Source organism: Pelobates fuscus, chromosome 7, assembly GCF_036172605.1.
Source record: "Pelobates fuscus isolate aPelFus1 chromosome 7, aPelFus1.pri, whole genome shotgun sequence".
NCBI lineage: Eukaryota > Metazoa > Chordata > Amphibia > Anura > Pelobatidae > Pelobates > Pelobates fuscus.
The window spans coordinates 77,498,863-77,512,793 of NC_086323.1; the positions used below are offsets into that span (position 1 = coordinate 77,498,863).

At 36.5% G+C, this 13,931-nt stretch overlaps 1 protein-coding gene across 5 annotated transcripts in view; it reads left to right on the top strand.

The window, feature by feature from the left end:
• The first annotated feature begins 1,607 nt into the window (after positions 1–1,607).
• LHX9 (LIM homeobox 9) overlaps positions 1,608–13,931 on the top strand; it is a 44,034-nt gene continuing 31,710 nt past the window's right edge. Inside the window, exon 1 of one of the 5 annotated variants that reach the window (XM_063426101.1) lies at positions 1,608–2,008. The gene's annotated coding sequence lies outside the window, so the exon portion shown is untranslated. Of the gene's footprint in view, positions 2,009–3,400; positions 3,473–13,931 lie in introns of those variants that run through there. The other 4 variants (XM_063426099.1, XM_063426104.1, XM_063426102.1 and 1 more) reach the window with 4 other exon arrangements.

The following is a 13,931-nucleotide window of genomic DNA, read 5'->3' on the forward strand; positions in this document are numbered from 1 at the left end:
ATATATTTCCCAAAATTCCCCGGAAATGCAATTCAAATGCTTACTAAACACATTGTGTGGGGTTAACTCATAGTATTGTGAGCAAACAGGTGTCTGATAAAAAATGAGCATAGAAACGGTTTGAACACCATGTAAAGCATTCAGATATATACATGTTTAAATCTGATAATTTATCAAATTACACCATCGTGGCACACTGTAGTCTGCCTATTGCAAAATGGTATTGTAGTGTGATTGCAATGTGGATTTATTTTATTTGATTCTCAGTGAGTAAATGCTATATACCTTGTACACGCAGCTAATATGACAACTGTTAAATGTAGGCAACAGAAACTGTTTACATTGACACAGTAACCTTGCTGTGTTCATAAGAACCATGGTTTAGGGTTAGGAGTCTTTACGGTTAGGTTAAATCTGTATTCGAGGTACTGTAGACTGTGATTCTCATGATTCTCAGCCAAGTTCTAAGAACTCTGAAGACACCATAACCCATTATAGAATACATTGATGTACCCACTGTTAACGCAACACACATACACTGCACTTGGCACTTTATGAAGCATGTCATTGGTGGTGACATTGTAGGATTACCCTTAATAATGGCGACTTTTTAAATTTCACATTTATATGTTGCTATGTTTAACGTTAATACTATTGGTGAGAGCAGTATCATCATATTTTCAGTCACCAACACAAGTTATAGTTGGTAATAGTAAATTAATAATGGTGGATTTTGGGGATTTAAAATCATATAAAGCAGCATTGAGGAATATATTGGTCGTTTATAAATAATAAGAATTAGAATTGTAATAGATAGATAGATGGATAGATAGATAGATGGATAGATAGATAGATAGATAGATAGATAGATAGATAGATAGATAGATAGATAGATAGATAGATAGATAGATAGATAGATACGACTGCAAGCTCGTTTGAGCAGGGTCCTCTTCAATCTATTGTTCCTGTAAGTTTTCTTGTAATTATCCCATTTATAGTTATATCCCCTCTCTTATAATATTGTAAAGCGCTACGGAATCTGCTGGCTCTATATAAGTGGCGATAATAATAATAATAGATAGATGATGTATAGATTGATTGACAAATAGATAGATTGATAGATAAATCGATAGATAGACAGATAGATAGATAGATAGACAGACAGACAGACAGACAGACAGACAGACAGACAGACAGACAGACAGACAGATAGATAGATAGATAGATAGATAGATAGATGATAGATAGATAGATAGATAGATAGATAGATAGATAGATAGATAGATAGATAGATGATAGATAGATAGATTTAACACCCCTTTGTAAAGTTATCTATCCCCCACGCTGGACCCCAGTATCTGCCTGGGTGTATTGTTAATTATTATAATGGGGAATAAGTAGGACGTTAGGTAGGTAGACAGACAGAAAAAAGAGAGACTCGTGTTTAGCATTAATTGGAGACTTTCTAGAGGACGAATTGGAACAGTAACTGGTTAAGCCGGGCTCTGTAATATTAATAACCTTGTAGGGCATATTGCTAAACTGGGACTACCCACTTCACTTGAACCTTTGTTACCTATTTGGGTTCGGCACCGAGGTGATTGGATATCAAGCGATGCTGGCAAATAAATGAGAGGGAGAAGGGCTAAGCAGACACATGGGTTTGGAGAGAGTGAGACAGACAGAGAGGAAGAGACTGAGAGGGACAGAGAGAGGTGGGGAAGCAGAAAGAAGGAGATGACATTAGTGGAGAACAGGGATTTATTAAAAAGTAGCAATAAATAGGTAGGGACAGAGATTGCAGTGGGGGGAGAGAGCGCCTACAAGCTGGCAGAGAGACAGTCTCTCTTTAGCCAAGCATGTTGTTTGTTTTAATTAGCTGAGGGACTGTCTGCCAGTGAGAGGGACCAGCCCCCAGATCCTGCCTGAACCCAACATCTTAGCAGGTCTGAGAGCTCATCTCACTGACACTGGAGAGGCATCAGCCGGACTGGCAGCAGCGCACAGGGTAAGTAGACTCATTCATTGAAACTATCTCTTCTCCCATTACTCCTACCGCAGGTACTGCGCCACTGCCACGGCAGGCACCACCGGGAACAATCTATTTATTTTTTTATCATTCGAGTACTTTAATGTGCGGGTTCTGCTTCAGTGCTATAAATATATATATAAACCAATCAATGTATTTTTGCTATTTTGATTCTTCATACCCATTTCATCCTAACCTGCCATTTATTAAGGACAGCTGTTCTAAAAATCAGGAATGTGATTCTTGTCATTCATTGTTTTTGCATCGAATCATAACTAAGCGGTTCATGTGAACTTATATTTTCCTCAAACACTTCATTAATAAGTGTTTTACAATAATAGCGGTTACAATAAATATCTGGAACAAGCACACGAATTGAGCGAAAATATTCCAAAATCCCACTCCTCGTATTTATTTACCTCCCCCTTACTTAACCCAGTTTACAACACCATGTCACACTTTGAGTGCATTTTTTGTAAATACTTTAGAATATGTATATATATTTATATAATTTGAATTTAGATTTTGCTAAAATACTATTTTCAGAAAATCGCTTATTATATATAATTTCGGGTTTTTTTCCGGTACATGTGATTTACAATATTTGGTTTGTGCATTGTATTTCTGCCCGTTACATGAATTATTATTAATTAATATACACACGCCTAAATTTATATAAATGTATTCATTTGTATCTGCTATTTTCTGTATATCATATTCCCCGTGTCACATTGTCTGCATTATATAACAGTTATAAAACCGATCTTCAATCTTTTGCGCCGTTTGTATAATTTTTTGTCCACAATTTCGTTGCACTTTTTATATATATATATATATATAACAATTATAATTTGTATTATTTATAAACTGCCAATATATTCCTCAACGCTGCTTGATTTTAAATTCAGAGAAACCACCATTAATATTTTACCATTATTTTTTATCAATCACTAGAGACATGTAGATCTAACTATGCATTGTGTGTATCTAATCTAATTATCTATCTATCTATCTATCTATCTATCTATCTATCTATCTATCTATCTATTCTATCTCTATCCATCTTCGATATTCCTTTCTCCCCACTATCTATCTATATCTCTATCTTATCACATGATTTACTATGTATATTTGTCTTGGTAACATAGACAGACAGATACATACATGTTTGACCCAGGGTGAGTTGTCTATCTGTGAGTTTGTCCTAAGCTGTTCTCCTGATACCCCTCCAGTCAGTCTGCCCTGGGGGGCAGGGGAAGGGGGGGCTGATATTTACTCCTCTGTAATGCCCATCTCTGCTCTGCCAGAAACACTTGGTAGCACCCTGGGATCACCATCCTGTCTGCTCATTCCAAACCCACCACATACTCTCTATATCCCTAAATACCCAGCCTTCACGCTACAATGGGCTTTAGTCTCTCGCCTCTGGCCACCGCTAACAAGGTATTTATGGTCCTGGTGATAGGAATTGGACAGTGGGAAAGACAGGGTCAGTTCAGTGGGGGGACCAGGGGGGGGGGGGGGGGGGGGCTTTTTTCATACGCTGACAAATAAGACCCAAAATGTAATTATTATAATGAACTAGATGGTTCGGGATAAAGGCTGTACACGCTGTTACTGAGGCACTAATTGTGTGTCTGTGTGATGTATTGTTATATTGTGTTATATTGTTATTTGGGAATAAATATTATAATTCAATCTGGGATTCTTACCTAGAGGTATGGTGAGATTTTACTTAGTATCTCTTATTTCTAATATATATATAGATACACACACATTTTTATTTTCTGTGTTTATGATTATAGACTACCAAACCAAATTCGAAATCATTTTCCAACAGTCGTTGGTTAATTAAATAATGTAGCATTTATTACCCTCTCTGACTGACATAAACCATGTTTAATTTACAGGATCTCGTATTGACATAGATAGATAGATAGATAGAGAGAGAGAGAGAGAGACAGACAGATAGATAGACAGACAGATAGATAGACAGACAGACAGACAGACAGATAGATAGATAGATAGATAGATAGAGAGAGAGAGAGACAGACAGATAGATAGATAGACAGACAGATAGATAGATAGACAGACAGACAGACAGACAGATAGATAGATAGATAGATAGAGAGAGAGAGAGACAGACAGATAGATAGACAGACAGATAGATAGATAGACAGACAGACAGACAGACAGATAGATAGATAGATAGATAGATGATAGATAGATAGATAGATAGATAGATAGATAGATAGATAGATAGATACTTAGAAAATAGCAGAAGGGATATACATTGTTATAGTAAGTGCTAGGTTTGTGGTGTATAAGGTTTATAGTTCTAGTGTATAAAATGATTTATGATAAATTGGACAGATTTGTCTAAAACAAATGATATTTTGGTGATAAAGGCAGTGTTTTTTGTTTCATTCTAACGAATTAAAAAGAAGGTCTGAAAAGTCATAGGAAGGTCTAGACACTAAATAATGACACCTGCAGATTGTCAGTGATGGGAGAATAGAATTATCTGGGATTAGATGTCTGGGTAGGGCAACATTGGGCTTTATATTATAAATGTATCATTTTTAATAGTACGGACTGAAGGGAAAGACTTACATTTTATTTCATTAGGGATATTTATTTTACTATGAAAACTAAGAGCGGTAGATGGGATTAGAAATATAAAATATAACTGCTTTCTGTACTGTTGGCATATATTGTGTATAAGAACAGATCAGCAGATCAGACATAGAACTGGACTAGATTTAACAGATAAATCTAACTATATGTGTTGTGCAATAACATAGATTGTGTTAAAATATTATTATGACGCCTTTCCCTTTCTAACATAAACAAGCATTACAACTATCCGCACATCTATCTATCTATCTATCTATCTATCTATCTATCTATCTATCTATCTATCTATCTATCTATCTATCTATCTATCTATCTATCTTTCTGTCTGTCTGTCTGTCTGTCTGTCTGTCTGTCTGTCTGTCTGTCTTTTACAATAAACTTGTATCAGAGCTGCTGTACACATTAGAACGTTTTAATACAAAGCAGTATTATGAGGATTTAAAACTGTGACACACATTTAATACAAATCCCTAATATTTAGCTATTGTGATATTTTTCGGTACTGTTATTACATTTTCTAGAAGAAGAATATTTGTTGTATTTATGTGTAAAGATAAGCATGGCCTATAATGTAAGAGCCTTATTCACTAAACAGCGAAAACAACGGTAGGGAATCAGAAATTCTTCATCTTGACACGACTTTACTAACTTCTAGTATTGACAAACTTTTATTCAAATGTTGATCAAATGGTTTAAAACTCACCACAACTCGCAATATCTTTGTGAATATACACAGTATAGACAGACAGACAGAATACAATGTAATGCTGGTGTTTACTGGAAAATTCAGTATATTAATTATTCTATATTCATAGATTGCATTATCCCATCGTTCCATTAGAGGGTATTAGGATTATAGAATATATGTAAATGTTATGAGATACATTTTCATCTGTCTGTCTGTCTATCATCTGTCTGTCTGACTATCTATCTATCTATCTATCTATCTATCTATCTATCTATCTATCTATCTATCTACCTACCTATCTATCTATCTATCTATCTATCTATCTATCTATCTATCTATCTATCTATCTATCTATCTATCTCTTCCTGTCTGAGTCTGATTCCTCCTTTTCTCTCTCTCCCTTCACTATTTTATGTCTATCATTTATTTAACCCATTTTAAATTAACTCCATTTCTCTCACTCTCACTCTCACTCTCTCTCTCTCTCTCTCTCTCTCTCTCTCTCTCTCTCTCTCATAAACTGACACAGGTGAGAATTATCACAGAATGTGTGTTTCCACATTAATAACAACTTATTAAACCTGACATATGTTTTAGCATCCCTGAAAGGTACAATAAACACTGACAGCCACAATCCAGCCAAATCTTCCTACAAACTGCATTCAGGGGTTCATGAAGGGAGTGCTTTCACAGCAGCCAGAGATCACAGTCTGTACCAGAGATGCTCATGAGAATAAATGCATTTCTCGCTTCAAATCCCTCAGGATTCAAAATAAATCTTTAAAAACTTATTTTACACAGGATCACTGTACTTGCTGTATCTCTGTATTGGTGCAGAGTTATATTGCTACTGTAACACAACACACAGGATCACTGTATCTCTGTATTGGTGCAGAGTTATATTGCTACTGTAACACAACACACAGGATCTCTGTATCTCTGTATTACAGTGTTATATTGTTACTGTAACACAACACACAGGGTCCCTGTATCTCTGTATTACAGAGTTATATTGTTACTGTAACACAACACACAGGGTCCCTATATCTCTGTATTACAGTGTTATATTGCTACTGTAACACAACACACAGGATCACTGTATCTCTGTATTACAGAGTTATATTGCTGCTGTAACACAACACAACACAACACACAGGGTCACTATATCTCTGTATTACAGAGTTATATTGTTATTGTCACACAACACAAAGGATCACTGTATCTCTGTATTACAGAGTTATAATGTTACTGTAACAACACACAGGGTCCCTGTATCTCTGTATTACAGTGTTATATTGCTACTGTAACACAACACACAGGATCCCTGTATCTCTGTATTACAGAGTTATATTGTTACTGTAACACAACACACAGGATCACTGTATCTCTGTATTACAGAGTTATATTGCTGCTGTAACACAACACACAGGGTCACTATATCTCTGTATTACAGAGTTATATTGTTATTGTCACACAACACAAAGGATCACTGTATCTCTGTATTACAGAGTTATAATGTTACTGTAACAACACACAGGGTCCCTGTATCTCTGTATTACAGTGTTATATTGCTACTGTAACACAACACACAGGATCACAGTATCTCTGTATTACAGAGTTATATTGTTACTGTAACACAACACACAGGATCCCTGTATCTCTGTATTACAGAGTTATATTGTTACTGTAACACAACACACAGGGTCACTATATCTCTGTATTACAGAGTTATATTGTTATTGTCACACAACACAAAGGATCACTGTATCTCTGTATTACAGAGTTATAATGTTACTGTAACAACACACAGGGTCCCTGTATCTCTGTATTACAGTGTTATATTGCTACTGTAACACAACACACAGGATCCCTGTATCTCTGTATTACAGAGTTATATTGTTACTGTAAAACAACACACAGGATCACTGTATCTCTGTATTACGGAGTTATATTGCTGCTGTAACACAACACACAGGGTCACTATATCTCTGTATTTCAGTGTTATATTGCTACTGTAACACAACACACAGGATCACTGTATCTCTGTATTACAGAGTTATAATGTTACTGTAACAACACACAGGGTCCCTGTATCTCTGTATTACAGTGTTATATTGCTACTGTAACACAACACACAGGATCCCTGTGTCTCTGTATTACAGAGTTATATTGTTACTGTAACACATCACACAGGATCCCTGTATCTCTGTATTGGTGCAGAGTTATATTGCTACTGTAACACAACACACAGGGTCACTGTATCTCTGTATTACTGAGTTATAATGTTACTGTAACAACACACAGGATCCCTGTATCTCTGTATTATAGAGTTATATTGTTACTGTAACACAACACACAGGGTCACTGTATCTCTGTATTGGTGCAGAGTTATATTGCTACTGTAACACAACACACAGGGTCCCTGTATCTCTGTATTACCGAGATTAATTGTTACTGTAACACAACACACAGGATCACTGTATCTCTGTATTACAGAGTTATATTGCTGCTGTAACACAACACACAGGGTCACTATATCTCTGTATTACAGAGTTATATTGTTATTGTCACACAACACACAGGATCACCGTATCTCTGTATTACAGAGTTATATTGCTACTGTAACACAACACACAGGATCACCGTATCTCTGTATTACAGAGTTATATTGTTACTGTAACACAACACACAGGATCACCGTATCTCTGTATTACAGAGTTATATTGTTACTGTAACACAACACACAGGATCACCGTATCTCTTTATTACAGGGTTATATTGTTACTGTAACACAACACACAGGATCACTATATCTCTGTATTACAGAGTTATATTGCTGCTGTAACACAACACACAGGGTCACTATATCTCTGTATTACAGAGTTATATTGTTATTGTCACACAACACACAGGATCACCGTATCTCTGTATTACAGAGTTATATTGCTACTGTAACACAACACACAGGATCACCGTATCTCTGTATTACAGAGTTATATTGTTACTGTAACACAACACACAGGATCACCGTATCTCTGTATTACAGAGTTATATTGTTACTGTAACACAACACACAGGATCACTGTATCTCTGTATTACAGAGTTATAATGTTACTGTAACAACACACATGGTCCATGTATCTCTGTATTACAGTGTTATATTGTTACTGTAACACAACACACAGGATCACTGTATCTCTGTATTGGTGCAGAGTTATATTGCTACTGTAACACAATACACAGGGTCACTGTATCTCTGTATTACAGTGTTATATTGTTACTGTAACACAATACACAGGATCACAGTATCTCTGTATTACAGTGTTATATTGTTACTGTAACACAATACACAGGGTCAATGTATCTCTGTATTACAGTGTTATATTGTTACTGTAACACAACACACAGGATCACTGTATCTCTGTATTGGTGCAGAGTTATATTGCTACTGTAACACAATACACAGGGTCACTGTATCTCTGTATTACAGTGTTATATTGTTACTGTAACACAATACACAGGATCACAGTATCTCTGTATTACAGAGTTATATTGTTACTGTAACACAGCACACAGGATCCCTGTATCTCTGTATTACAGTGTTATATTGTTACTGTAACACAACACACAGGATCACAGTATCTCTGTATTACAGAGTTATATTGTTACTGTATCACAGCACACAGGATCCCTGTATCTCTGTATTACAGTGTTATATTGTTACTGTAACACAACACAGGATGACTGTATCTCTGTATTACAGAGTTATATTGTTACTGTAACACAACACACAGGATCCCTGTATCTCTGTATTACAGTGTTATATTGCTACTGTAACACAACACACAGGATAACCGTATCTCTGTATTACAGAGTTATATTGCTACTGTAACACAACACACATGGTCACTGTATCTCTGTATTACAGTGTTATATTGTTACTGTAACACAACACACAGGGTCACTGTATCTCTGTATTACAGTGTTATAATGTTACTGTAACACAACACACAGGATGACTGTATCTCGGTATTACAGAGTTATAATGTTACTGTAACACAATACACAGGATCACTGTATCTCTGTATTACAGTGTTATATTGTTACTGTAACACAACACACAGGATCCCTGTATCTCTGTATTACAGAGTTATATTGTTACTATAACACAACACACAGGGTCACTGTATTTCTGTATTGGTGCAGAGTTATATTGTTACTGTAACACAACACACAGGATCACTGTATCTCTGTATTACAGAGTTATATTGCTGCTGTAACACAACACACAGGGTCACTGTATCTCTGTATTACAGTGTTATGTTGTTACTGTAACACAACACACAGGATCACTGTATCTCTGTATTACAGAGTTATATTGCTACTGTAACACAACACACAGGATCACTGTATCTCTGTATTACAGAGTTATATTGCTGCTGTAACACAACACACAGGGTCACTGTATCTCTGTATTACAGTGTTATGTTGTTACTGTAACACAACACACAGGATCACTGTATCTCTGTATTACAGAGTTATATTGCTACTGTAACACAACACACAGGATCCCTGTATCTCTGTATTACAGAGTTATATTGTTACTTTAACACAACACACAGGATCACTGTACTTGCTGTATCTCTGTATTACAGTGTTATATTATTACTGTAGCACAATACACAAGATCACTGTATCTCTGTAATACAGTGTTATATTGTTACTGTAACACAACACACAGGATCACTGTATCTCTGTATTGGTGCAGAGTTATATTGCTACTGTAACACAACACACAGGATCCCTGTATCTCTGTATTACAGATTTATATTGTTACTGTAACAACAAACAGGGTCCCTGTATCTCTGTATTGCAGAGTTATATTGCTACTGTAACACAACACACAGGATCACCGTATCTCTGTTTTGCAAAGTTATATTGTTACTGTAACACAATACACAGGATCACAGTATCTGTGTATTACAGAGTTATATTGTTACTGTATCACAGCACACAGGATCCCTGTATCTCTGTCTTACAGTGTTATATTGTTACTGTAACACAACACACAGGGTCCCTGTATCTCTGTATTACAGAGTTATATTGTTACTGTAACACAACACACAGGGTCCCTATATCTCTGTATTACAGTGTTATATTGCTACTGTAACACAACACACAGGATCACTGTATCTCTGTATTACAGAGTTATATTGCTGCTGTAACACAACACACAGGATCACTGTATCTCTGTATTACAGAGTTATATTGTTGCTGTAACACAACACACAGGGTCACTGTATCTCTGTATTACAGTGTTATGTTGTTACTGTAACACAACACACAGGATCACTGTATCTCTGTATTACAGAGTTATATTGCTACTGTAACACAACACACAGGATCACTGTATCTCTGTATTACAGAGTTATATTGCTGCTGTAACACAACACACAGGGTCACTGTATCTCTGTATTACAGTGTTATGTTGTTACTGTAACACAACACACAGGATCACTGTATCTCTGTATTACAGAGTTATATTGCTACTGTAACACAACACACAGGATCCCTGTATCTCTGTATTACAGAGTTATATTGTTACTTTAACACAACACACAGGATCACTGTACTTGCTGTATCTCTGTATTACAGTGTTATATTATTACTGTAGCACAATACACAAGATCACTGTATCTCTGTAATACAGTGTTATATTGTTACTGTAACACAACACACAGGATCACTGTATCTCTGTATTGGTGCAGAGTTATATTGCTACTGTAACACAACACACAGGATCCCTGTATCTCTGTATTACAGATTTATATTGTTACTGTAACAACAAACAGGGTCCCTGTATCTCTGTATTGCAGAGTTATATTGCTACTGTAACACAACACACAGGATCACCGTATCTCTGTTTTGCAAAGTTATATTGTTACTGTAACACAATACACAGGATCACAGTATCTGTGTATTACAGAGTTATATTGTTACTGTATCACAGCACACAGGATCCCTGTATCTCTGTCTTACAGTGTTATATTGTTACTGTAACACAATACACAGGGTCACTGTATCTCTGTATTACAGAGTTATATTGTTACTGTAACACAATACACAGGATCCCTGTATCTCTGTATTACAGAGTTATATTGTTACTGTATCACAGCACAGGATCCCTGTATCTCTGTATTACAGAGTTATATTGCTACTGTAACACAACACACAGGATCCCTGTATCTCTGTATTACAGAGTTATATTGCTACTGTAACACAACACACAGGATCCCTGTAGCTCTGTATTACAGTGTTATATTGTTACTGTAACACAACACACAGGGTCAATGTATCTCTGTATTACAGAGTTATATTGTTACTGTAACACAACACACAGGTTCACCGTATCTCTGTATTACAGAGTTATATTGTGACTGTAACACAACACACAGGATCACTGTATCTCTGTATTACAGAGTTATATTGTTACTGTAACACAACACACAGGGTCAATGTATCTCTGTATTACAGAGTTATATTGTTACTGTAACACAACACACAGGTTCACTGTATCTCTGTATTACAGTGTTATATTGTTACTGTAACACAACACACAGGGTCAATGTATCTCTGTATTACAGAGTTATATTGTGACTGTAACACAACACACAGGATCACTGTATCTCTGTATTACAGAGTTATATTGTGACTGTAACACAACACACAGGATCCTTGTATCTCTGTATTACAGTGTTATATTGTTACTGTAACACAACACAAAGGATCACTGTATATCTGTATTACAGAGTTATAATGTTACTGTAACAACACACAGGGTCCCTGTATCTCTGTTTGCAGAGTTATATTGCTACTGTAACACAACACACAGGATCACCGTATCTCTGTTTTGCAAAGTTATATTGTTACTGTAACACAACACAAAGGATCACTGTATATCTGTATTACAGAGTTATAATGTTACTGTAACAACACACAGGGTCCCTGTATCTCTGTTTGCAGAGTTATATTGCTACTGTAACACAACACACAGGATCACCGTATCTCTGTATTACAGTGTTATATTGTTACTGTAACACAATACACAGGATCCCTGTATCTCTGTATTACAGAGTTATATTGTTACTGTAACACAATATACAGGGTCACAGTATCTCTGTATTACAGAGTTATATTGTTACTGTAACACAATACACAGGATCCCTGTATCTCTGTATTACAGTGTTATATTGTTACTGTAACACAATACACAGGATCCCTGTTTCTCTGTATTACAGAGTTATATTGTTACTGTAACACAATATACAGGGTCACAGTATCTCTGTATTACAGAGTTATATTGTTACTGTATCACAGCAGGATCCCTGTATCTCTGTATTACAGAGTTATATTGTTACTGGTACTGTAACACAAAACACAGGATCACTGTATCTCCGTATTACAGAGTTATATTGTTACTGTAACACAATACACAGGGTCATTGTATGTACCGCATCCCTTAGTAATTGTGTATTGTATATATTACATGTAACATGTATACACCCCATGGACAAAGTAAAGTAAGGTGATACCCACCCCTCTCTCTCTCTCTCTCTCTCTCTCTCTCTCTTTCCCCAGGGTATCTCTCTGTTTCCATTTTCTCATTTCCTCCCTCCACTTGTTCTCTCTTTCTCTATTCTTCCTCTTTTATTCTCTCTCTTGATCTTCCTTCTCTCCCTACTTTCCCCTTTATTTGTCCCTCTCTATCCTTTCTCTCTGTCCCGATGTCTCTCCCTTTTCTCTCTCCTCTCCCTCCCTTTATTTCTTCCTCCTTTCCTCTATGCATTCCGAATGTCTGTGGACTTCCCTTATCACCCAGCCAAGTGCAGACACCATACTGTTCGGATCATGATGTGTACTTGGCTCCAGTGATTGTCCTCACAGCTCCTCATCCACAGCAATGCACCCAGGCTCTGAGTCCTGGCAGCCGGCTGAATGGACAGAGCTAATCCCAGCCCTGCACTGCCTCACTGCCTGTCAGTCATTGCAGGTTAGACTGGAAGCTGAGAGAGTGGTCCAGGTGATGGTCAGGGGGAGCAGTGACCTGTGCTATCCCTAGCATTGCATCATGGGAGTCTATATATATATCATGTATAGCAGGGGGGGGGGGGGGGCACATCAGCAGTGTGCTGGGGATTGGAGAGTCACATAGCATTCAACAGCTGGACTTAGCCTGCATAACAAAGATAGGGGGAGTGGGAGATAAAACTGAAAATAAAAATACAAAATATACGAACGGCAACGAACACTACAAAAATATTATATCACCTTTACTAAAAAACATTTTTACTTTTACAGCAGCGCTACGGATTATGTTGGCACTATATAAATAATACAATTATTTTTATGTTGGAATGTGTACCATGTAGATACATAAATTTTGACAAGCATCATTTTAACAGGAGACCTGTTATATTATGAAACGACCTTGGTTTATGTAACAGAACGTATTGAACTGTAACCCAATGTAATGCAGTGTGAAATGTTGTTATGGTATTAAAGTATTGTGCTGTAATG